The 26,681-nt window shown below is 31.8% G+C and overlaps 1 protein-coding gene across 3 annotated transcripts in view; it reads right to left on the reverse strand.

Moving 5' to 3' along the window:
• Nucleotides 1-20,548, reverse strand: part of Prosap (prosap) — a 133,569-nt gene extending 113,021 nt beyond the window's left edge. Inside the window, exons 1-2 of one of the 3 annotated variants that reach the window (XM_067276856.1) lie at nucleotides 20,381-20,548; nucleotides 19,482-19,537 (exon numbers count right to left, since the gene is read on the reverse strand). The gene's annotated coding sequence lies outside the window, so the exon portion shown is untranslated. Of the gene's footprint in view, nucleotides 1-2,230; nucleotides 2,548-19,058; nucleotides 19,393-19,481; nucleotides 19,538-20,380 lie in introns of those variants that run through there. The other 2 variants (XM_067276859.1, XM_067276858.1) reach the window with 2 other exon arrangements.
• Nucleotides 20,549-26,681: the final 6,133 nt, after the last annotated feature.

The raw sequence follows: 26,681 nt of genomic DNA on the forward strand, positions 1-26,681 counted from the left end.
CAGGATTAACGAATGACACTATCTACTTTCATTCCTAAGGAAATCAACAAAGGACTTTTACGGAGCACTAGAAATATGAATACAGAAGCAGAAAATACAATTGGAAAAAATTATACTGTGTCCTTGTTTAACGTATTTTACACATACCCAATGCTTACGCTTATACAATTTACTTAAATGAACTTAAATGCAATAATAGTGTTTTGTTAAGTTAACATTGAATGGGATGCGATCAAAAAAACAACTACATTCGTACGTGACACATCGAAAGGATGTAGAGTTGAGTTTCTCATCCGTCGACCGACAGATTCGACTATTATCGAGGCGGCAAATTCGTAGCTTCCCTTCGAAAGGACGGATCAATTAACCTTCGATTAATTAATTTTCAAATCCGCAATCTACTAGATTCAGTGAAAATAATATTTATAATCTTATGAACGTAAAAGGATTACGGTAATTATTCAATCTTTTCTATAATTTTGTTTAATTCGATCGATCAATGCCTAGATCTCTTCCCCTTTCGATAAGGTAAATCGTTCAATTCTTTGTTACGCGATCAAATATATATCTATTTTTTAAAAATTTAGACTATATAAATTATCTTATTCTCTTCTTTTTTTTAGTTTAACGTGTTATACAAAGAATTTAGAAGTTTTCGCACTTACGAGGTTACCAAGATCTCAAAATCTCGTCGAATAGGTTATGCTATTTTGGCGAAAAAATTCGAAAATCGAAAAAAGGAAAGAGCAGAATGCGTAGGAAAATACTCAAAAATCCGAAACGGAAGTAATAAAAACAGATCTCGCAAATATAGAAAGACCAATCTGAAGGAATTTTTTCTCTACAAAATCGAAAAGTTTCACCCGGTTAAAAATCGATCAGAACTGTCACTTTTATACTTGTCACATTTTTATATCCCGAGATCAATAGATTTTTTTTTTCTTTTAGTAGACGAGGATTAATAATTAGAAATGCTTTTAGGATACTATTCGCGGATAAAAGAATATTTTATAGAACAATTTCCTAGATAAGCATCCCATTCGATATGCTTCTTGGAGTTGGAAATAAAAAATCAGAGAGCAGAGAAATGATTGCAAAACGGGTTTTTAAAAGAGAAAATTATACTCTGAACTGTAACAAACAAAAAAATCAGATAAAATTTTCATTTTTATATGCCAAAATAAAGTCAGCCATATTGTCAGCTTCTTTTAATTATCGTATTATAATTATTATTAAAAAATAACGAACATATTAGCCTATACACTACATAAATGATTCTTTAGACCAGCCTATGCAAAAATTTTGAGTACGGTACATTAGCAATACTGTCATCATTTGGGAGTAGATATAAAGCAATTAGCTATGAGTAAATTTAAATCAATTAGTGAGAAAAACGGAAATAAAAGATGAGATTATTCATGTTTAGAAGCAATCGATGGTACTTCGAGGGTAATTTCAATTTAATTTTATAATTTTAAATGATAAAATGCGGCATTTCCTCCGTGATTTAACCCGAGTGCTTTCAATAATCAGACCAAACTCGATAATCTGTCAACGTTATCAATTATTCGAGCAGAAATTATATTCTCTCGAACTTTAAGGGAAATTTATCACTTAAATATGCGTGTAAAATTATAATTAATAAAATAAATTTTGATTGCGTATGTTTAATTTAATTTTTACACAATTATTATTATTTTATTTTTTTATTTTTAAGCGTATTTCTTGATATTTTACAAGTGATATCATACAAAATTTTATAAGATAAATTTGTACAAAATTGCTTTATTTCATTTGATTAGTTGGTCACGATAATTGGTTACGACCGAAAATGCATAACAAACATTTAGCTGCAAACAAGGAAATATGTGAGGAACATTTCACGCTTCGAATCACCGACGACAACGCCGTTATCGGATTAACGGAAACCGCGGATATTAAAGATAAAACCGCTAACGTGGCCACGCGTATCAAGAAAACGTGGCGTCGATTGGAAGATGCCACTAAAAATGATATAACGAGTCGAACGTGAACAAAAGATATACCTTGGAAGCAAACAGTTTCGCTCTATACTACTATTTCCTTGTTAGAAGCGCGGGTTTTGTCCCTCTTAAACTCGATATTCTAGTCTAACATTGACCTCTAGCATTGACCTATTTACCAGAGACAATTCGATTCTAATAGAGATAGAATCCGTTTTATAAAGAATGTTCATTTCGGATTAGCTTACCTCTAGTTTTCATGCATTTTTATCCGCTAGAGCCGCGATGGAATTCGGCAACGTCAAAGTCGATCTGGTGACGGCCGTCGACAGCCTTCCTCTCCCGTCCGGGATGTGCCGATGGACCGCCCTTCCTCTCGTCTCGGCCGTCTTCCACGCCCGACCCCTTTCCGTTTCCGAATGCAAATATAGGATTGGAACCACTATATTATAGACTATATTCAGCCCATTAATAAGAGCAATACGTAGTCCAAACGAGAACTGTCTATAGATAAATCCAGAATCCGGATTTAACGGCAGGACTCGTATCATACAAGCAATTCAATTACTTCCTCTATCACTCGTTTATAGAAAGTCAATCTAACGAAGAGGTTTTACAAAACTATTGACTGCAAGGACTGAGGGTGATGCCGAAGATCTGTCTTTCTACTGGCTTAATTTTAATGTAAATGTATCTGATACAAACGAATCGACACTTTTAATATCGTTTCATTTCGTAATGCCGTCGGTCTTCCTATCGTCTCGTTGAAGCGTTTATCGTAACGGAAAGGAAATGACATAGAAATTTGAATCCGCTTCCTAAAATCGTTTAAAGTAGGAAGCTGTTAGATAATCGTTCCACCGCAGTTGCATTGTTCTACTCGCAAAACACATTTGACTAATAAGTCTTTATGAAGAAATTTTTCCTAAATTCTGAACTATCAACACGAATAAAAGCTAGAAAAACGCCAGAAGCAATGGTAAAGAACCATCTTTCGAATTCGAGTGAAAGTCAAAAGATCTTTTAAAATGAGAAGCGAAAGAAAAGAAACAAAATTGTTTACTCTAACTGATACACGAATTTTCTTTTGTCGTCTTATAAACGTTTCAATTCATAAATTATCTCTTTGTATAATAAAAAATACAACAATCACGCTAAGAGATTTCGCCAAAGTAATATTCATTTATATCTCAACTTTCCTGGTATTAAAAAAAAAATACGTGGAAGAAAAAAAGAAAAATGTTAATTTATTCCTTCTCTTTCGTGTTCGCATTCGGTTGTCAATAAAAAAGGATCTCATTTACTGAAGTGACGATAAAAAATTATCGACGTGTAACAGTCACAATTAACTGGAGTATGAATTCATAAATTTTTCTTTTGGATATCATCTTTCTACCTTTGCCTATAATTAAGTTTATATCATATAAAGTATTCAAATGAATTTTTCGGCTTGATTTTTAATAGAATTTCTCGCTTTGACATTATTCCTCCAACAATAAAAGAGAGGAATTTCTCAATAGAATAATATTACTTGCTATCTAGCAATGTAAAGCTTTGCAAAATTAACTTATACAGGTAGGTTGTTCTTCAGTATCTTATATTTTATTTGTTGTGTTTCTGCAGTAATTTTCATGATAAAATCTTTGGTTAGTCTGTGTTAAAATATAAAGACCATGTAAAAATAACTTGTAGGTGGATGTAGACAGAAAAAAATATCGATAAATAAGATTATTGGAGCTGTGATTATATTGTAATTACTGTAATTAATTCATCGTCGACCAATCATTAAATGATCCTCATTACGACATTTTTCCGTATGAATATCTCACTTATTTTAGCCCACAATCAGTCAAAGAAATGCATTTTGTATATTATGATTATTGTGTTACTTTTTTTGGAATAAAACAGTAATGGACAACCTTTGTTGAATGTGGAACGCAATTAGGCCTAAATTTCGTAGGCCTCATGCAGTATTCCTTACGAAGTTGCAGGAATTTAATCCTGTTTAAAACCAACATATTCGATAATTCCAATGGACTAGGTACTAAAATAATATATTCTAATGCAAACGAGTAATATATAGTCTAGTTTATTTCAGTATTTTTACTGGTTAAGTTTAGTATGAACGTTCCATCACATAAATATCAGTTGTCAAATCACGAGGCCACATATTAGGACCTCGCGGGCCTCGGATTGCTTACAATTAGAATAAAGTAAAAGAAAAGATTTAAACTATTTTTCATTAAGAATAGTCTATCCATAAAAATACATTAAATTACATTGAATATAACGAAATAGAGATTCTCGACACTGAACACTAAATGATTTACTATCCTGTTACAAAATATCAAAAAATTCAATTAATTTAATTACTTAACTTCTATATAATTACTATTGTAAGATATTTTAAAATTAAATAAATGTATTCATCTATTATAATAATTCCAAATAAAAATAAACATGTTAAATCTGATAAGTAATATAGAAAAGTATTATAAAAATATTCGTTATCAATCATCTATATAGTTTTATTTTTACATATTTATAGATTATTATCGAATGTTGAACAACAGCACTTCGAAGAAATATTAAATTAGATCATTTCTGTGACTATATAGGCCTAATTCCAATGAATATCTGTTCAAAGTGAAATTGGTTACTTGATTTCTGTATTAAATAATAGAGGCTATAGACAATATAAAACTAATAAACTTAACATAAGGCAGAGTAACTTGACTATTTTAAAGTATAAGAGATGAAATATTCTTTAAAATTTATTTTGTTAATTTTAGTTTACGTCGATCTAACGAAACTGTTTATGTCAGTTTAGAACGACCTTAGGGTGCGAGCCGAAAGGGAACTTCTCGGGCTTCCGGCGGATCATATACACTTTACCGAGTTTTTTCGCTAACTACGTGAAATTAACTTAATTATTTTTTATTGATGTCCATAAATGTTGAAGAATTAAAATAAATTTAATGTTTTATTCTATACCTTACTCTACGAAAAGGGAGAAAAAGAAGTGCTAAAACGCTTTTATGTAGGACAATTTAATATCGTAATCAATGGCCATTTTTGAATTATTTACAAATATTATTAAATGATGTTACGTGATTTCTCAAACCTTTTTAAATCTATAAATAAATCATCAGAAATTACAATTCACTCCATTTTCGTGTCTGATAAAGCTGCCTACGATCGGATTTATCGTAACGGAAATATTCCTACTCCTTTTATAATAAAGAATGTAAGCAGATTTTACTTTATTTTTTCTCCTTACAACTTACAGGTTTCCCAGAAAGTTATCCAATTTATGCATTTATATTAACGGTGTTCGTCTCAATTGTATGCTTGAATTAATAAAATATGAATTGCTTAAAGTAAAATAAACAAAAATGCTTTGAACGTTATACAATATTACTTCTTACACAGTGTTTACAACAAAGCAGATGAAGAGTTGCCTGGAGTGAAAATTGAAGTAATACATTTTTCTGAAATGAGATTATATTTGACGCACTACAGAACTATTTTATAAAAAATCGCTGTTTAATATGACGTATTTTTATAAACATTTATTTTTCGTTTAATGCTTCTTTTACATAGACTAAATGTGTAATTAATAAAGTGTTAGAGCAGTAAAATCGCTAATGAGGTACTACTACGGTACTACTAGTAGAAAACCGCTACTACCAGTAAGCTATATACAGCATATCACAGTTTAAATAGAAGAAAGATAATTTATTTACGCTTTAAGACAATCGTAGATTATAAACACATACTGTACTGTACAATACAGTACAACTAAATACAGAATTTCATTAAATGTACAGTACAAAGCCCTCGTGCTTCTTCCGAGTATCTTCGAAAACTAGGCGGGCATTTGATCATTTGAAAGAAATTCTACGCGATAGCTTATTGAAGTATATTTTTTCTTACTGTGTAGTAAGCGGCATTTCCAATCCATGAAGAGATCCTATTGCAGTCTCGCGATTCTTCCTATTCAGACACAACAGTTTATCTATAATTTATCCGAATCATATCTTGGGTTGTTTTCGGAATTTTCTTCTTTTGTTTTACGTGTCTAATATCTCGACACTTATGGAACTTGAATATCGCCACGAGTCTCTTTTATATCTTCTTTTGTTTAAAAAAATTTTTTTTCGGGCCTTCTTTTTCCGACTAATATTACGATTCTAACAGCAAAGCAACGTTTGATTGCATTGGCAGCAATAGAAAAAGATATATCAACGGTGTTTTCTTATTTACACTTATTGTCTATGAATCTTTCCAAAACTTTCTTTTGGCAAGTTATTATTTTTTTGCGTTTTATGGTATGTTTTTTCCATATTTTATTTAGTAATATTCGAACTTCATAAAAAATTAGGAAGACATATTGCTCTTAACAGTAATTTTTATTATTTTTCGTTTATTTCTTTTTGCAAAATTATGTTCCCAATTATCCTCATTAGAAGTTGTTTATAATTTGGAGAAGTTCCTAAAGATTTTCTCCTATCAACTTTAATTGAATTCATATCTTTTACTGACATTCTTATTTGTTTTACTGGAGTTTTTTTATTCTTTCATTTGCACTAAATATTGATTTCCTCTTTAGTAATTTTAATTTTTGAGGAAATTTAACTTTTAATTCTACGTTGTTTCTTTCCGTTTTCTATTTTTCATTTTTGTAAAGAGATTATTATAAAAAATTCTAATATTGAAACTGCGTGACTGATAAAGCTATTTGTCACTTCTACATTTTTCTTCTGGAATGACGGTTATCTTGTCTTGAAATTTAATATATTATAGCAGAATTAAAAATTTTATCTTACAAAAGTCTGATTAACACGAAGCTTTCGATGCTTCGTGTTAATCAGACAAGATTACTATATTAGACAACAATGGAAGACAACAAACACCGGAGTTTGAATCTTTATGAAAAACTTGAGTGTTATATTTAAAGAAATTCTGATATTTTGTTTCCTTAAATTCTCTTTATAGTTTTATTTCAGTTAAAGAACCAATATCACCAAGTGGAAAAATAATTCAACAAGTTTTTTTCTAATTTCTTATATATTGTGTGTATTTATTGTGAAAGATATGTGATAGAACAGAAGAACCCGTCAGCTAAGCATGGCTCACACCATATAAAGCTTTGAAGGCTATTAGTTTCATTAACTTAATGCTTACTAAAAATAAAATAGGATAAAAAGTAAAATTTTCTGGCGTACCGTACATTATAATTCTTTGTTTCGTCATTATTGTGTTACTATATCCATGGGCGTACGAGTGGGATAGGAGGGGATAAATTCCAAATTCCTGCTCTCCCAAATTCGGGCAAAGCAATAAAAAAAAAAAGTTAACAAATTATCAGTAATGGTAAATTAAAAATTGATACTTGTGTTTTTATTTGGGTAAAATTCCGGAAAAAAATCAACTTTCTGTGCCCTTTAACTGAAATGCTGCATACTCTCACGACTCTAGCTTTAAAAATAACAAAGTTTATAATTTATGATAAAATAGTAATAAAAAAGTATTTTTATGTGAAATTTCACTTTATAATGTGTTTATTAATTTCATTTTTTAGCAATGTGCTTTTTCTTTTTTTATTTTACATTCATTTCTTGAACGCTATTGATAAAGACTGAAGTTTTTTCTGGCATTTTTTTCCACGTAGAAAGTTAATTTCTTATACAGTAATTAAAAATTTTCCTCGAAGAGTCCATTCAATTTAATCTCGAGTAACAATAATTTCGATATCAAATTATTTTAACGTCGGAGTTTTTATATTAACATTGATAATAATAATAATAATATAATAATAATAATAATAATAATAATAATACTGTAATAAAATACAACCCATCTTCAAATAAAGCTTCGGTTTTTCTTTAGAAATGTATTATTTTTCCTTGTGAGTCTGATTTTTTTGAGTTTCTTCATTTAATTCAAGTTTTCTTTTATTTCTATAAATTGAAAATTTCTAAAGAAATGTCGCTTTTATTCTTTTATTTACTTTATTTAATCTAAACTAACGAAATTCTCTTAATTTCAAAGATTTTTTAAATCTTTGTAACTAAGAGAAAAATCTGGGACAGTCCTAATAGTAGGACTGTCCCAGATTTTTTCCCCTGAGCCCGAAGATAAGCTGGAATTACCCAAGGAAAAGCTGGAGATTTTTCCCTGTGATCCAGAGAAAAATCTCCAGCTTTTCCTAAAGTAATGTTAGTAAAAGTAATATATAGTGATTCCTAATCAGTAATCACTGTAAATTAATGTTATTTTTACTAACAAAACAGTAAAATGGTTAAGACTGTTTTTTTTATTAATAAATATTTTATAAATTTCATTTGTTCAAAAACAAAAGAATAACAAAAGAGACCGGCTCTACCCGGGATCGAACAACCTCTCGACGGCCGTACGAATCATTAAGAAAAATTATTTTTTACGTGTATATTTCGTATGAATTCTCTTACTTAAATTGTGTGAGTGCTGTATTTGGATAGTTTGCAAAAGACTTTTTTTTTGACAAAAGTGTCCTCAGTACTTACGAAAATTTGAGAACGGATACACGGATGTCGAAATTTCAAGAAACATTGCTCTATTATAATAAATAAAATCCAAATTGGCATTTATTACGTTAAATTATTATACTACTGCCATTCTATTTTGATATGTTCGAAATACTTTAAATCGGAAATACAAATTTATTTTTAAATATGCAATAACGGAAAAAAAGTGATAAAACACTCGAGAAAGTAGATTAAATAGGTAAGGAGAGATCAGCAGAAAATCGAATGACCCTCTCCGTCAATAAAGGTACGATAAGGAGATGTCTTTCGGCAAATATCGCCCATGGAAAATTGTATACTCCGCCTTTCCACCTCTCCATCGCTCCTCCTCCTGTTACTCCTCTTGTCGATTTTCCGCCATTCACGTATCTTTAAACTTATCTGAGGTCATTCCCATAGTTTTTTTTTCCCCCTCCGTTATTATTATCGAAATGAAAGTTGATACTTTTTCTCTTTTATTATTTTTCTTTAAAAAAATGTGTGCAGATGAATTAAGAACTCGCTCGCATCGATATTAAGAGCCGGATTAGTTTAAATGATTTCATTCGAAAGTAAAAAGAAAGATTTGATAAAAAGAAACTTGATCAATAACATAAAAATGAACAGAAATTGTCTCTATTTTATTATTATTATTATTCTTTTTATATTAAAGCGGATGGATAAGTTATAATTTTGAAAGGAAACGTACGGTGTTACTTTCTGCGTTTGAAACAAACGATTTTAATAAATGCAAAACATATGTTATGAAAGTCATTAAGAATATCTATATATAAAATAACATTTTCTTAATTATTTAGAAAACCTATTTTAGAATATAGAAAAATCCGTCGTACAGTATATTCGTTATATAGAACTAAACTTGACTTTTGACCTTTTTATATCTTTATTATATGAAAACCGAAATAGCTTCTAAAGAAATATTATGTTAAAAATATTTTCGATTGAATATATAAACGAAAAATTTGATTTTATTGACAGAATTTTTATAAATTGTATTTTCGTTAAAAAAATTTACACCTGAAAAATAAATAAATTAGTTTAAACTTGTTATTATTTATTTATTTTGCAATTATAACAATAAACAAAACTATAAACTAAATGATTTAAAGGCAATAGACACGACGAGATACGAAGACGACATCATCATACAGATCTAATTTTCTACTTAGAAAAATAATAATTTAATAATCAAGTTCCATTCGATTGTTTTTTAAAGAAATAAGTCGGAATTAAAAAAGATAAATGAGTATATAATTCATAAAGTTCCTATATATATATTATAAAAAAGCATTGAAACAGAAGTAAACAGAAATCAAAATTAGACGAACACTCAAAATATTTACAAAGATATAAAAATGAGATGGTAGACAGCTGAGAATACAGAACACTAAAATTTGTTATGAATTATTTTCTTCTGATATAATAAGCACACGCAATAAACAAATTATAAATATTTTTATTATACTTATCAATGTCACTGCATCATTAGCAAATAAAACCATAATGAAGGGCGAATTAATTTATGCTGGAACAGGATAAATGAATGTATTTTTGAAATAACTCCGTAAAAGGAATGATTTTATTTATATTTAAAGATTGAAATTAGTATTAATATGTAATGATCCGATAAAACTAGCATAATAAGTTCTGTATAGTATTTATTACGTTATTTTATCGGATCATTTAAACAGTTTACAAATACGATTATTATTAATTGTACAGTACATTATTTTAAATAATTTTTTTTTTTATTGACCGTCTTCTGAACCTCAACTTTACACTTCTTTCTAATGAAACCAAGTTTGGTTTCATATGTATACTACAATTTTAATTACATACAACTTCACAATCGGCGGTAAAATTTGAATATAATACAATATATAATATATTATGAGTTTACAAAAAACCAGTAACGGAAACCTAATTAAATGATATATTATATTCAAATTTTATTTGAAATAAAACATTAATAGCGCATAACATTTTGTATTTATTTAAAAATATGGTTAATATGTATTTTTATTTCCTCCCTCTCTTTTTTTAAGGGGCCCAATATTTTCATCCTCGCCCGGGACCTCAATCGACCTTAATTCATGTTGATTCTATCATTCTGTTTCTGTTGTTGTACTGTTTCTATCACTATTATACTACTATCATTTAGTAATAAATACAGAAGTGCGACTGTAAACTTGTTTATTCGGATTGTTTTTATCATATTTATGTTCATACGAAATGAACCGTAACTATAAAAAATTCATAGCAAAGAGTTAATTTGTTTCTCTTTCTGCTCTCTTAACAGTAATCGTTTTTTAATTGCCGACAATAAACAACACTCAACAATATAAAAACAAAACAAAAATCGTATTCGCGTTAAAATTGCGTATATTATCTTTATTCTTTATAAAAGTATAATCAACTTTATATTATTTAAATCTGAAGTGTTTGCCTGTCAAGCTAATAATAATATGCTTATGTAAAAATTATTTGAATAGATAAATGAAGATTTAAAATCTGGTTTTAAGTATAATATTTTAAAGATTTTTAATAAAATATTTATTGAATAATAACTTCTAATACTTTAAAAATAAGTCTAATATTTTTAAAATTAAACATAAACGAATAATTCTATTTATGGTTCATTTTGTTTCTAACATTAAGTGTATATAAATATAATCTTAATCAAACGTTTGCTATTTCGGATAGCTGCGCAAATATGAATTCTTCTACCTTCACCAGAGATTGGTTGAATCTTTTTAAGCACCACACACTATTAAGAAATCTCATTTTCGCCCATTAAGGGCGAGTCTGATCCATACTCCAATCCAGCCAAGACATACAATAGATGAGAGAATAAAGCCCGACTCAAATTGTCTAAGAAAAATTACAATACTATAAATGTATGAATCGAATTCGAGAGCTGACGGCAGTAGGAAAAGATCTCGCCTTGCCTTTCTGGCCGAGTTGAAAGATCTTGAGTCAAATCCGATCAGGAACTTCGAGATTTTTCCGGACTTCGTTTTTCCATCCTCATTTATGCCTTCCGATTTCACCGACTCTCTCCTAATAGAAATATTGGGATTGGCCATGTATCTCGTATTATGTTGTAATCTCTCTTTAACAAATCTTATTCTGTCCGTTAGGGCTTTCACAAATTAAAATTACTCTAACAAAAATGATTTAGATCAGACTCAAACCAAATCTAAACTATCATCTTCCATCATTTTATTTTTAGGAATTATCACGTCTCTTTAGATATTTAAAATAAATATCAAGATAGATTTAGGATTAGATCAGCCAAATCTAAGATATAGATTAGTTTATATCTTAGATTTTGATCGAAGCTGCTGATTTGGCATCGTTGACTGATTCAAAACCTTTATCTTTTATCTCGAAGAGATTTGGGATAAGCGTTGAATCAGTCAACGATGAACTTCGTTCCGAAATCTGATAACCCAATTAATTGTTTCTCTCTCTTCCATAAAGAGGAGAAAGTTTGAGTAATGATATCAAGACAGAATGAACTTAACATGCAATCAAATGCAGCGAAATACAGAGAAGACATTACGGATAAGGCGAATATATTATTATGAACAGTTTTTAGAAAAACAATTTAATCTATTATACAGATATCCGGAATTGAATATTTTCGTATAGTCCGTATGCTTATTACCAAATAATAAAACAACATGCGAGTTGTTTTCAGAATAAATTATAAGCATAAAACTGTTCGATACGTTTTAATCAACCATATTAAATTTTCAAATGTTAATTACGGGTTAAACAGAATAAATTTTAATAAATTAAATAATGGTAAGAAAATGAAAATATTCAAGATTTTTTAACGATTAAATGAAAACTTTTAATCGCTACTTCTATAAATAATTCTAATAACGAAAATAAAAGTCACCGATTACGTATCTATAAACTTGATAGTAAAGTTAAACATAAAATACTTCTGATTAAACTTTGTAAATAGATTTATCTACGCCCAATGATAAACATAATAGTAATAACAATTACTATAATGTAAATTTATAATGTTAAATATTATGCTTCCTTTACAGATATACTAAACGCAATAACCATATTAAAATGGACTCACTTCGCCTTGGCTCCCAGTTAGAGCAAAGTCCATGACATTTTTCAAAAATTAATTTGATTTTCGGAATCATCTAAGCATAAGACTGTTCTGGAGTGTTCCGAAAGTTCAAAGGTCCAGTTATTTTGTGTATCAGTTAATTAATAAAAATAAACAAACTAAGTTACTTCATTAGTTTTGCAATTATCAAAGTTATTTCATGGTTACTACTTGTAAATACGCCCTTGTGAAGAGGTTAGTGTTTTGTCTAAACTACAACGCGACGTTCTTAATTAGATAAAACGATAAACATAGATAAATAATCTTAGAAAATATACAGAAATAATGAACATTGGTTTAAACAACAGCGCCTCTAGTGTCGCTATTGCAGTCATTTCCTTTATATTTGAGTATAATGCTTGTAATGTAACATAACGCAACGGTAAGACGGTCGATCATAACTTCACTGCAGAGCATTTAATCTTGCGAGGATGATTCCATCGCAGGATAAACTTTCGGAAATGGCCATTATTTTGCTGCATAAACTGGAAAGTTTTTACAGGAATATTTGCATTTGAAAAATTTCATTGTTATTAAATTAAGAAAAAAATGAATATTTACAAATTAAATATATAGTTTGTTTTACAATTGAAATGTGAAAGTTCGTCATCAATTTTATTTAATATATATTCTCTGCGGATATTTCGAGATCACTGTTAAAAATTTTTTCTATAGAGGGACAAGACCTATAACTAATGGTGAGTTCGAAACAATTCAGTTATTTTTGTAATTTGTAATAATAAGAAATGAATTTTAGCCGATCTGTACAATTGTTTATAAAGTATTTCACTTCGATTGAATGATCTTCCTATTGCTGATAGATACAGATCAACTCCTCGTACAGTACATTATTATATGATGCTCAATTAGGTTCCTCAAGATCCCTCACCCGCGAAATTGAATTCAATACGTCCCTACAAGTAAAACTTGAGTTAACAAGTAGCCTATAGTATGCTTAAGTGTTTTAATTTTGCGAAGATTCCATTGTATAGGCTACTCTTATTAGAGATAATTTAACCGCTGTAAACAGTTTAATTATTCTTTGATAAGAGTAGCCAATACAATGGAATCTTCGCTGATAAATCAAAAGGAAAAAGTTAAATTTTCTTCATTAGTACAGATTTTTATTTCGTTTTAAAATTCCAGTGAAAATAATTAAATTAATGCATTAAAAAAAATCTAAAAGTATATTATTTTTCGATATTTCATGTTAACTAAAATAATAATTTTTAATATTGCGTCTTTCATTTTAATTAATAGAATATTAATTTACAGTAATAAATTTTTTCTGGTTTATTTACCTAAAAAATCGCGATTAAACCTTAAAACTTTTGCAGCAGAATACAATAAAGTATTATAATTAAAATAGTCACCGATAGATAAAAAAAACTGTTTCGCCTCTTCATTTTTTTAATTAGTTTAACTACTTTAATTACGACTAATTTTTAAATCGAGTGTTATATAACGCAAATGTTTAAATCGTTACATTTACTATCTAAAAAGGTGCTTCTAAAGAGTATAAAAACAGAATATATTCAAGAACAAGAATGTTCTTTTTAATTTCAGTAATATTTGAGCAAGGATTGTAGAAATTCAAAGCGTTGTTTTAAATTGTATAAGATAAAAATTGGATTTCAATTTGTAATAACTTAAATTTAACAGGTAATTCGTATTTTAATTTTAAAAAAGGAATAACCCAAAACTTCTTTGATTTTGTCATTATTATGCTATTGTATGATAATGTTTAACAAATAAAAACCCTCTTATATATCTAGAGATTTCAATTTATTTATTTAACTAATTACTGGACTTTTATATCGAGCGATTTACAACTTAAAAGTCACGTTTTATCTTGTACATTTTAAAACAAAACAATGAATGCGGTTTCCATTATTCATCATACGTCATTATTGGATTTGAAGAACAGACACTTGAACATATTCTGCTTCTTTCACAGCATTATTGTTTCTCATTGATTTACTGACGTTAGAACTGCTTACGAACATGATCTTCTTAGTGGTAATAAGATGATCAATTAAAAAATATATCAAAATAATCATAATTTACTGTGCTAACTTTTAACCACAACCAGTAAAACTCGACTAATTTTAGCTAAAACAAGACTATAAAATATTATAATTTATTAATAAAAAAATACATATATATTTAAAAGCTAAGGATGTATAAAAAAGTAACTATATAAAGTTGATAATCATTTATAATTTGGCTACTTCAACCAAACTATTATTTGACTAGTTGAAACTGACAGGCAATGAGATGAACAGGTATCGCGCTCCTATCTTTACAGAAAGAGAACGAATTGGATTGAATTCAATTGAATTGATGAGATAAGGCAACACAATACTTGGGCAATCTGCCAAGGGGTGCCTCTCGGGGGACTTTCTATAGGAAACTCGCCCTTATTTAGGTGTTATACATGTTTAAAAAAAACTCCACGTGGCCAACTCTTTGATTAGGCACTAATCCGCGACTAACTACCGGTGTTCTGTGGTTTTATCTTCTCGGCCACTGATGGACATAAAAAGAAATAAAAAAATAAATTTTTTAATATATATTTTCAATTACGAATCTACGACGAATATTTAAGAAAAAGATAATTATTACGTGAAAAATTGGATGAAATTATTGATATTGTTCGAAATATAGCTTATGATTGACATAGACGCATCGTGTTAAACAAGGAACGTGCCTGTAACAATCTTTTGATATATATTATCATCGCAATGTGAACAAATTTGTAATGACTATGCATACGTTTCGTATTTAGTTTAAAACAACACTAAAATTAATTGTTTGTTGAGAAATTAGTCTTGTAAGATTTTAAAAATTTGTCCATGCTGCAGATGTAATAGATTAAAACAAATATGGTAGACACTGCGGCAAATAAAATGAATTAAACAAAAGAATTGTGGCAAATATTTAAAATTTTGGGGTTTAATTGTATTTACATAAGTTTAAGTTTTTTAAATAATATCCGAAAACGAAGATTAAACACATGAAAATTTCTATTTTTAATCGAAAAAATAAAAAATAAAATAGAGAAAGATTATAAACGATGGGCATAAAGTTTAGCCTATCTAATGATTAAATTATGAGGTATTACAATTATAAATAGTATTACATAAATAACAATAGGAAGGATGTGTAAAGTTAGATTAAACAATATAATAAATAGTCATTTTTCAATTTTAATAAATAAAACAATATAATTTATGTCATTTTAATTTATCAAGTAAGTCAAATAGTAAATTAGAGAATAGTTTAGAATCCTAAATAAACATTAATACTAAAACAATGTGTTAAACTTCAATAACGTACAGTACAGTACATTATTTTTGCTTGAGTAGTGCTACATAATGTTTTAGCTGGATTATTCTGGAATGAATATTTTTATAAAATTGTTTATCTTCCTTCTCAAATGATAAGTGATCTACAAATTTGAGTTAAACATATGGCACTGTACATAAAATTCACAACATTATTTATGACGAAGACTGGAATATCAATATTAATCATTAAAAACCAAAACGTCCATGGATAACGTTTCCAGTTCAGAAGCTCTCTAAATGCCTAAAATAAACTTTATATCGACTGCACATTATTGAAGTTATTATTATTAAACAGAAAATTACAGAGAATTGTTAATCACACAGTTTCAGCAGTATTTTATGTGACTACTAATACTTAAAATACATGAATGTGTTCCTTCAATTCCGATCCTCTAAAAATTATGTATAAAATGAGACCGAAAAATTATTAATTCTAATTAATTTCTAAAAATATCTGTCGAATAAACTTAACGTGATATTCCGTATGCATTATTACTAGCCTACACTTAAGTAACTTTAACAAATATATCGTAATATATTGCATAGACGTTCTTATAAAGTATTGATATTCAGTCAGTGCTTCTGATGGAATGACGTATATAGATTTCTAATAGTATAATATATTTCTTTGGAATTTTTCGGAAATTTAAGGGCAATACGAAGTAGGTCTAATCTCATCTAAATTAAAACTATTGAGATTTATTGATCTATAATATTTACCACATTTCTTAAAGATCAAAATGAATATGATTATATTGTGTAAATATTCTGGAACTATTAATTTTTAATGTAAAATTTTTGGAGGCTTTCAGACAATATTCCAGAAAGAATAAATTAACGAGTTGTAATCTCATTTGTTTATTTAAACTTTAAAACACGCAACAATTTTTGAATTATGAAAATAATCGATTCGAATTATAAACTTCAATTTATCTTAAAACTGAAGTTTTCAATTCAGATACATTTCAATTATGCTAAGCAACCTTAACCAAACGTAATAAAAGAACATTTTATTACATTATCTATGCAAGGATTTAAAAAAATAATATATAATTTAAACTTTTAGCTATTATATTTGTATATTTTTAACAAGAATTAATTAATCTTGGACGTGTAAACAGTCTAAAATAAAGGCGAAACAGATAACGAGAAACGAAAATTTCTGATTAAAACAAGGTAAAGTTTAGTATTATTATGTAAAATTTCTCATAAATTAAAAACAAAATAATTATTTTTAAGTTTAAATAGTATTACTCTTTACAATGAAGAAAAGTTATGAATTTAAACTATTAATTTTAAAAAATTATAATGTATTTTCTTCATGCTTTGTTGCTTAAAATAATTGAAGACTATATATCATTTGGAGCTATTATAACTCTAATTATTATAGTTACCTAATGAAATATAATGGAATTGTATTGATTTTATGCTTAAGTTTATATACACTAAATTACGCTTTTTAAATTTTCACAGTATTTATTTTTATTATTATTTTATTTAAATTCTCAAATCAGATATTTATTATGGAGATTCCCATTTTAAATGACATTTTATATAGTTATAACCACATAAAATCCCATTTAAAACGTGTTCAAAATCTTTATTAAGTAATTAATTTATAAAATGTTAATATGCTAATCATATTACTAAGGAAAATAGCTGTTTTACACATTGAAGAGATAGAATTTTAGTGAAACTCCTTACACGACACTCTAAAATACTCCTGGTTATTATCGAAAATAATGGATTCGAATTATAAACTTTATCTTAAAACTCTATTGCCCTTTAAAGTACAGTACTTCAACACGTTTCTCACGCTTTTCAATTCGGGGTTTATTCGATGATGTGGGTTTAGTCGAGGAAAAACGGTAATTAAATATTTTATAATAATGTACAGAAAATAAACTTACTAAAATATACAGAAAGATTTAATTTTATGTTTTGTAAATATTAATTTAATCGAGCAACCGATGCACATTTTATTCAATAATGGGATGAAATAGAGACGTGTTTCGAACATAATAATAATACACTACTTCCTCGATTTGCGTATGAAATTCTTACTCAATTGTAAATGCAACGCTTTATATTTTTAGTAGAGATGGAAATATTAATACAAAAACTATATTTTTACGCACTTATATAAGTTATTTTTGAATTTATTTAATTATTTAAACACATGGCTTAAAAATCGTCAGAACAACCTTTTCTTACAAAAACCACTATTGAAATTTACCCTAGAAAAAAAAAAAACTCTCTCGTAGGAAAACAAACGTTTACTTTACTTTCTCGCTAAAATCGAAATTCCCCCTCCCTTTTTTTCTTTTTCGTTCTTTTTTAAGTGTGGAAAAGCGTCACGGAAGACAAGTTAGTTTTGCCTGGATTTATCCCGAAGCGTGAAAAGAGTTGGCATTGCCGCATTCGACCGTTTCCGTTCTAGTTCGAGATTAAAGCGATCAAAAGCGTGGATCACCTCCGCGGCAATGACCGACTGAAAAATCGATCTTCGTTTGACCGACTCCCGACTCACTTAACCGAGAAAAGCCTATACTTCCGCCGTCGCCATCTAGTGGACGAATTACGAAACGACGGATCCCGTAGAATTGTCATCACCCGGAAAATAGGAATAAGAGTAAAGAGAAGAAGTTGGGAAGGAGCCAAATTAGAAGAAAACAAGAAAATACATCTATTGCGTCTCTCTCCTGGATCCATCCGACCAATAATTATCCGGAAATTTAACCATAGAATTTGGTTTGGGTATCGATTAAATACTAGGATATTAAAAAAAACAAAGTAAAGATGATCATTTTTTTCATCTTGGATAGGATAGGGCAACGTAAGAAAAGAGGACGTCATCGTTTCATCTTGGAAGAGGAAAGTCCGAAGCTTCCTACAGCCACTTCCGGGAAGTATAAACAGCGAAAGCATAGCACGGACCGCTTCCGATATTACGGGGAAAATTTAAATCCTTCTACGGAATTTTCTCCTTATTTACGTTATTTTCTTACTTTTCACTCACCTTTTCGTATGACTTTTATCGAAGAAGCTTACGCTAGGGATTCTCTGACACCCCTTTCTTTCCGATCAACTGCATTCGCTTCCGGTCAACGTCCGATATCTGCCATCCGTCGTAATTCGTAAAAATGCTTCCTTCGTGCGACCGAATCGCTCATCGGCGAAAAGAAAGCGAGGAGGGCCCCTTTCGATCCGCGGATATTTTTTTTTTTTTTTTACGTATCGTGCACCCTACTCGTCGCCCTTTGTTTGAGAAATTCGGCGAACTCGACCGGATTCGGAGGACGCCCCTTTACGTCATTTCCGGAATAGAGCGAGACGCCCTCCGTACCCGCCGCTTTTCGGATCCGGGTGGCCGAAGAAACTCGCGCCCCCTCAAGTTTCCGGAAGGACGAGCTGCCCGAACCGGAACAAAATACAGACTTACCCGCCGTCGGTGGGGCCTGCCCGGGCTTCATGCTATCCGTCGGCCGATTCGAAGACCTGAAACGAGACAAGAAGCTTAGATGTGATTCGGCCCGCCGTCCCGCGCGGCGAGGCCCGCGCCTCTCCGGCCGACGGCGCCGCCGTCGCCGCCCCTTCCGGAAATCGATGCGGGTCATCGATTTCGCTCGTCCGGAAACAGTCTGGGCGGACCGATTCTCTCTTCCCGTCCTTTTTCCGATTTTGCTCTCCCCGGACCGGCGCGGCGGTTCAATGCTCAATCCTAGGCCCGCATCCGGAAACGACGCAGATTCTCGCTTCCGGATATTCGCACGGGTAGCGATTTCGTCTATAGGAAATTCCGACGAAGGACGCGTCGGTGGTTTGGCCCGCTCTCTACTTTGGCCCGATCACCTTGGCCTAAGCCCGGGTCGGCCGAGTGGCCAGAGGACGGTGCGGCGCGGCCGCCCGCCGGGTCGGGCCGACCGATCGATACTTTCCGTCGCCTTCCGACCGGACAAAATGGCGGCAGCCGCTCCTCTCTTCCGCGTCGTCCCTCTTTTTTTTCTTTTTTTGGTCGATCCTTCGACGTTCGAGGAGCAAGTCCCGACCGTTTTACACCCTTCTTCACCCGGCTCTAAATCTATTTTCGGAGGTTCGCAACACGGGCGCAAACCAGTCGAGCGTCGCGGCGCAAGGTGCTCGCTCCCTACGGAAGAAGCGTCTCCCGGTCGCAATTCCTGGCGGGAGGACCACGGAAAGCGGCGGCGCCTCTCCGGACCCGTTTCCAATAGGACCGATCAACCGGACCGTCGGGTCGGTGGCCGAACGCCGACTGGTCGGAGAGGGTGGGAGAGTGGAAATCCAGCCGCGGTTGCAAAAAATGGAGGAGGAAACACTCACCTATTGCCCGGGCCGCCGAGTTGCGGTCGGCGATTCCCAGAACCAGAGCGTCGGTGGGTGGACGGGCTCCGCCATTGCGTCGACGACCTGCCGTAGTCGGCGATTGATTCCGGGAGACTGGACTCGGCGTCGCTATGGCAACCGCCGCGGTGGCGGCGACGCCGTTTCTCGGTTACTTTCTTCCGCCCAAAAATCGCCGGATCGAAAACGGAAAAGATCGCGGACCGGGCCCAATCTTCCGGTCGTCGCGCCGTCGCGCCGGTTGCATCGCGCTCTTTCCGAGCGCGATGCGACCGCCAACGGAAGAAACGGTGAAAGTGGAAAAGTAGAGAGGAAAGCTGAGTTTTCTTTCACAAAATTGGACGAAAGAAATTTTGCGGGCAGAGGCATTAAGGCGGGAAAAGGTTATATTTCACTTACCGAGAGTATTTAAGGTGGTCTGGTATCGCCGGAAATTTTTGTATCCCAGAAAGTTAAATGGATTCGAAAACGAAAGTCTGTGTTCTAGATTTTGCGCACCGTTTAACTCGTTCCGTTTTATTGAAGATGAGGAATGTGGCGACGGTATCATCGGATGACGGAGCGTGTAATCTTGTTTATCTGCTTACTTTTTTTGTTTTTGGGACCATCCCAAAAAGTATAAGAAAGTTGAACGAATTTGTAGTTGTCGAATCTTCCTCCCGGTACTAAATTATAACTCTAAAACTTAATTCGTTGAAAAATGGAGTTAATTTTTGGAAGACATTGACTGACCGGTGGTTTCCTCGATAATAATGCTTTTGATGACGCCGGTTTCGTTCCAGTTATTAGTCTTCGGGCGGAAATTCCCCCAAGCGAATTTCCGCCCGAATTTACCTCTGAATTGCTCGATAGGGGAATCTCAACAATTAGTAACTTTTATTTTTATTTTAAATCTTCTATTGCAGAGATGCCATGTTCGGTTCTTTTCTTTATCGAGGAAAGTACGGGACCCGAAATTTCTTTTTTAGTTCTGGACATGGTTAATTCTAATATTTGCTCCACTCTGGTGCCATTTCCCCCTCTTTTAACCAAATCTCGTCGAACGGCTCGAAATTCCGGGATATTTCTCACTTTTATGGAATTCAGTGTGTCTGGTTGCGGTCTTATAGGTAAGTCATCTAACAATAAATTTTATTTATTTGCCGCAAAAGCTGAGTGATATTATATTTTTAATTAAGATCGCTATTCATTAACTTATTTAAAAAAATAAACATTCCACATACTTCATTTGTTTAAAAAGGAGGGAAAGGAGCCCGCTCTACTCCCTGGCCCCATACCGAGCTTTCGATGGTCTTGAATACAATAAACACAATTTGTCTATATTTAGACAAGACAAATGACGAAGAGTGCTATCCCGTTACAAACCCAACGATCTTTTCTTTCTCCGATCTTGACCGCATCTTCTCCGAAAGAACGACAAACGAAAACTATACAGTCACCTAGAAACTATGTTAAGCAATATTCAGTTCTTATTCAAAACAATAAGGCGGAAAACGTTTTAAGTGTAGTAAGTATAAGTATTTTACTACACTTAAAACGATTAATTCGGTAAAATCACCCGAGTTTCGTTCGAAGTAATGACACGCGAATATTCGTATTCGACAGACTCTTTCGTAACGCTACTTCGACAATAAATAGCCTAAGCAATATGATCAAAGCATGCAGAACAATGAATTAGTAAGTCTGTGAACTGTAAAATGTTCCCGAGTATTTCTTCATAAACAATTTCTTTATTTATTTTATATGCGAAACGCCCGTCCTTTGGTAAAGGAGAATTTTGTGAACAATGGAAAATCGGAAATACCGACGTCGAAGAATTGAGAGAAACGTCGCGAAAGGCGGAAGATGGATAGAGAAGGTCGTCGACCGCGCGACGAACAAATCTCCCGGAGAATCGGAGCGCCGCGATTATCCGTCGGAAGTCGATACTTAGAAATTCCGATAATCGATGACGATATTCGATATAGATATTGTCCGTAAAACGCGATTCCGGATAAACGATGCACGAATTGGCCTACGCGGATCCTCGGATGGAGCCAATAGAGTGGCTCCGTGCGACGATAATCGTTCGAGTGTCAACGACTTCCGTTCGAATTCGGAAATGCAGTTAATTATCGCATTTCGTAACGCGACAGAGATTCGCATCTGTCGTTAAAGATAATCACGATAACAAAGTTGTAATTGTTCCGTCTCGGTCCAGTAGAATTGAACGAAATTTCGTCCATTGTGTTTTTCTCGTTCCTATGTGACGCATTACGTCGACGCATATACGGCAATTACACTTATTTAGAAAGACGAGTGTTTTTTCCGTAAAAAAAAAAAAAAATTAATATTTTAGCTCGATATCCGCTTAGCGGCATCCCAATGACTGGGGTAGGTCAGTGGCACGTTATCCGATGAGCAAAAAGGGCAGTTTCCCGGGGCATCACTAACAGGGGGCCCCATGCACAGTGTTGACCCGAAGTCAACACTGTACAAGGGGCCCCTAATTCAAATTTTTAACAATTTAACAATTTTCAACAATACTTTAATAATTAATCGGATATAATAATACAATTATAACATGTATAACTGTAGCTTTACAATCGGAAAAGTCGTTTATAAAAGTGACAAAAAATAAATAAATAAAACAAACAATTATTTATTGTAATAGTCACAACGCCGGGCTGCAATTCTTAATCACATTTTTTAAATTTATTTAATTAAACATATATGCTCTCCACCTCAAATTAGTAGTGGCTGCCCCTGTACATCATACTTTTCCGTTAGCAATGGAGTCGTGCCAATCATCTATCTAGCTCCTTTCAGGGAAGACTTTTTGAATTGAAATAACGTAACTTCTGGTTTGCATCAGAAGTGCCTATATAGTTAATCGGGGGCCTTCTGTATCTAAGATTTCCACATCTATCTTGAATTTCATTTATCTAACACCATTCACGAGTTTTAGGAAGAACAGACTGTCGTCCGTTGTCTGTCCTTCCTAAAGAGATGATTTTTCCAGCTTTAATTTGTTTCAGATAGTAATATTTAACTACTAAAATTTTTAAAACAATTAAATGAAAGCTAAAAGACTGTCTTATATAAGAAGTACAGTATAGCGTCGATAAGTGGAACCAATTGGGGACTGGGGTCCTTCCAGTTAATGATTTGTTCCAGTTTCCGACTTTGTACGAAAAAATACATTAACCTGTCCGATGTTCAAATTTTTCTCCGTTGCGTATCGCTTCCTGTTGAATTTTTCTCCGTTGCGTGTCGCTTCGTGTTGAATTTTCGTCGATTTTAAGCCTAACGAAAATTTTTATAATAATCATCGAGGCTATCGTATCGTTAAAAATTATTTCTGCATTTTGTACAAACAAAATAAATATATTAAAGAATATAAAAAACATGAAAATTATACTTTAGAAGTAAATTTAGTATCAAAAACATTCGATTCAGCACGACACAGTCCGACTGAAAATCGTTCCACTTTCCGGTCATTCCACTTACCGACGTTCCACTTATCGACGCTCTACTGTATTTAAATTTAATAACTGAACTTTCTATTTTCGAAACTGTGCTTTCAAGTTTTGTGGATATTCTGGCGATTGGGAGGCATAACTGGCGAGCACACACTTTCAATTTTTCATAGAATTTTATAATAAAAAAAAACACAAATTGGCAGAGAAAAACACATTGAGTAAGATAAATGTATGAGAACTGCGACGGGAGATTCGCTTTTGTCGTATACAAGATGACTGTATTGAAAAATATGAGACATCAGAACGTTTCAATGCAAGAAAAATACGATTCCTTATTATCATTTACTCTTTAAACAAGAAAGAAATCTGGGCTTTTTGAGCTGATATTTACAGTTCGAATCCGATAACGGATGCACATAGAAGGATGTACTTAAATAACAGCCGTCGTCACGAATAGAAAATTTCAAAATGTTTCATTTATAATATTCCTTATTAAAATCCGTCTCAAAAACGACACGAACAAATAAAAAAAAATTATTATATTTTATTTTAGTATCCTCATTGAAAACTTTTAATTATTGAATTTAAGAAAATGTTTAACATTTTAAACTAATATTTTAATATTATTATTCCAAACGATGCTATCTAACATATGTTATAGAATAACTATTTAAAAAAGAAACAACTGAAGATAAAAAAAAAACAAAGCCATATTATCTCTCTTCATTGTAAAGGTTTGATCAGATAACGTAATATATCTAACAAAAAATATTAATGGAGGCGATAATCGAAAGAGCAATCTAGCGAGTGTAACAAAACGATTACTAATTGAAACTATTTCCGAAAATAGCGTTTATTAGACTCTGTCTATAAATTTCTTTCTTCCCCTGGGGATTACGTCCATCCTCTCACCAAGAATCATGGCAGTGAAGATACTTCTACGGTCGTCTCCGATAAACTATCCTATATACCAGGGCTTTAAACTTTTTTCACTGACGACCTTTCACTTAATAAAATTTAACGCGATTCCCGCTATTTAGGTATATCTTACGCTGTTCTAACATAGATTATTAAAAAAAAATTAACAAAAACAAGTCATATTTGATTTATCTTCTCTGTATTTTCATTCTTCTTCTACAGCCGTATTTTCTGAAGTGGAATTTCAATAAGAACCCGCGAGATCTATGAGACTGTCCTAGAGGTTCCGTGAAGTGTAATGAAGATTTAATTAAAAATACAAAATACAGTATTGTTTTACATTTGTGTTTCTATATTGTTCCACTTGGACCTTGTTTATTAATAGGACTTATACTATTATTATTATTATTATAAGAGAGGGAATCTTAGTCAAAAATAAACAAAATATCTTTATTTTCACCTGTATTTTAAATATGTTTTAAACAATCTACAGCCAAAATTCCGGTGAAGCGAAAGATGCAAACAGCAGGGAAAACATTAGAAGAAATGGAAATATTGAAGGGCAGAAATACAAGTGAAAATAAAGATATTTTGTCTTCTATGTGAACCGGGACAAGAAGCTTTTAATCAACAAAGATATTTTGACTTTTGACTAAGATTTTCTCTCTTTTCTAATCAGAAACTCCATCAGTAGGCCTATAATAAGCCCTATTAATAAACAAAGCCCAAGTAGACAATATAGAAACACAAATGTAAAACAGTAAGAACATAGAGGTAAAAAAATAATACAGTATTTTTCTTTCCAAGTCGTGTCATCTGATGAATTGGAGAGATTTTTAAAATTATTTTTGTCCCGATCGCTATAAGAATTCTTTTATGGCCGTCTTGATTCAATAGGCTGGTAGTGGAGGACGAATGGAGTGAGAAACATATCTGAATCAAGTTATCCTTGAAAATTTCTGACGTCCGTCCGGAATTCGAATCGAGATTCGTCAAAGCAACAAGCCGACTCCATCCGACAATATGAATGATAACAGCTGCTAAGTTATGGAGTGTTATGATCAATAATGCGCAATAATTTGCGAAATGAACTCTCCCAAAATGATATTATAAAACTGGTATGTGATTCGGTGAGTATATGCATGTGCCTAGGATCTTTTGTCCACTGTCAAATATCAACAATCAGAATTTCTCATCAGAAAAACAGCGTGTTAGAAGAAAGAATTGGACAAATACTATTCTAGACAAACATCTTCAGAACCCAAACGGTTGAACTGCTTTTATTCAATTGATTAATTAACACGGGAAACAACTCATTAAGAATATATTGTCGGCCATAATTATATCCATTATTAGACAGGTTTGAATGGTAACGAGGTCAGCCAACTCCGATGAAATAAAGAAAACCACATCTTGACTCATATTATTTTGACTCATATATATCAATATAGAAGAATCCATAAGATCCTTTACATTAACATTTTCTAACGGTATCATCTTTAGTCTCTTGTAGCGTCATAAATTCCCATATTTACACATATCTATTCCTTGTAATTGTCATTAGAACTTCCGCGAAACCTTAAGAAGTGTAGTTATTTTAAAGAAATAGTCCATAGATTTAAGGTATTCAAGTAATTATAAAAATTAAAGCTCTCTTATTCGTTGGAGCTTATTGAAATCTCGGTCATTTTGTTTGTGGTTCGAAAATAATTTATAAAGACAACCAATGTATGGAGTAATAATATACAATAAAGCGATTTAAATTTAAAGAAAAAGAGCCCTTGCCATTTTAAATTTTTAACCACAAAAAACAATGCAGCGACTGTATTTAACATTCATATTCAAGTGTATTGAAGCAAATTCAAAGAGTTCATTCGCTAGCTGAGTTATTAATTTCGTCA

The sequence above is a fragment of the Centruroides vittatus genome, unplaced genomic scaffold, assembly GCF_030686945.1.
Source record: "Centruroides vittatus isolate TY-2023 unplaced genomic scaffold, ASM3068694v2 contig_717, whole genome shotgun sequence".
Classification (NCBI taxonomy): domain Eukaryota; kingdom Metazoa; phylum Arthropoda; class Arachnida; order Scorpiones; family Buthidae; genus Centruroides; species Centruroides vittatus.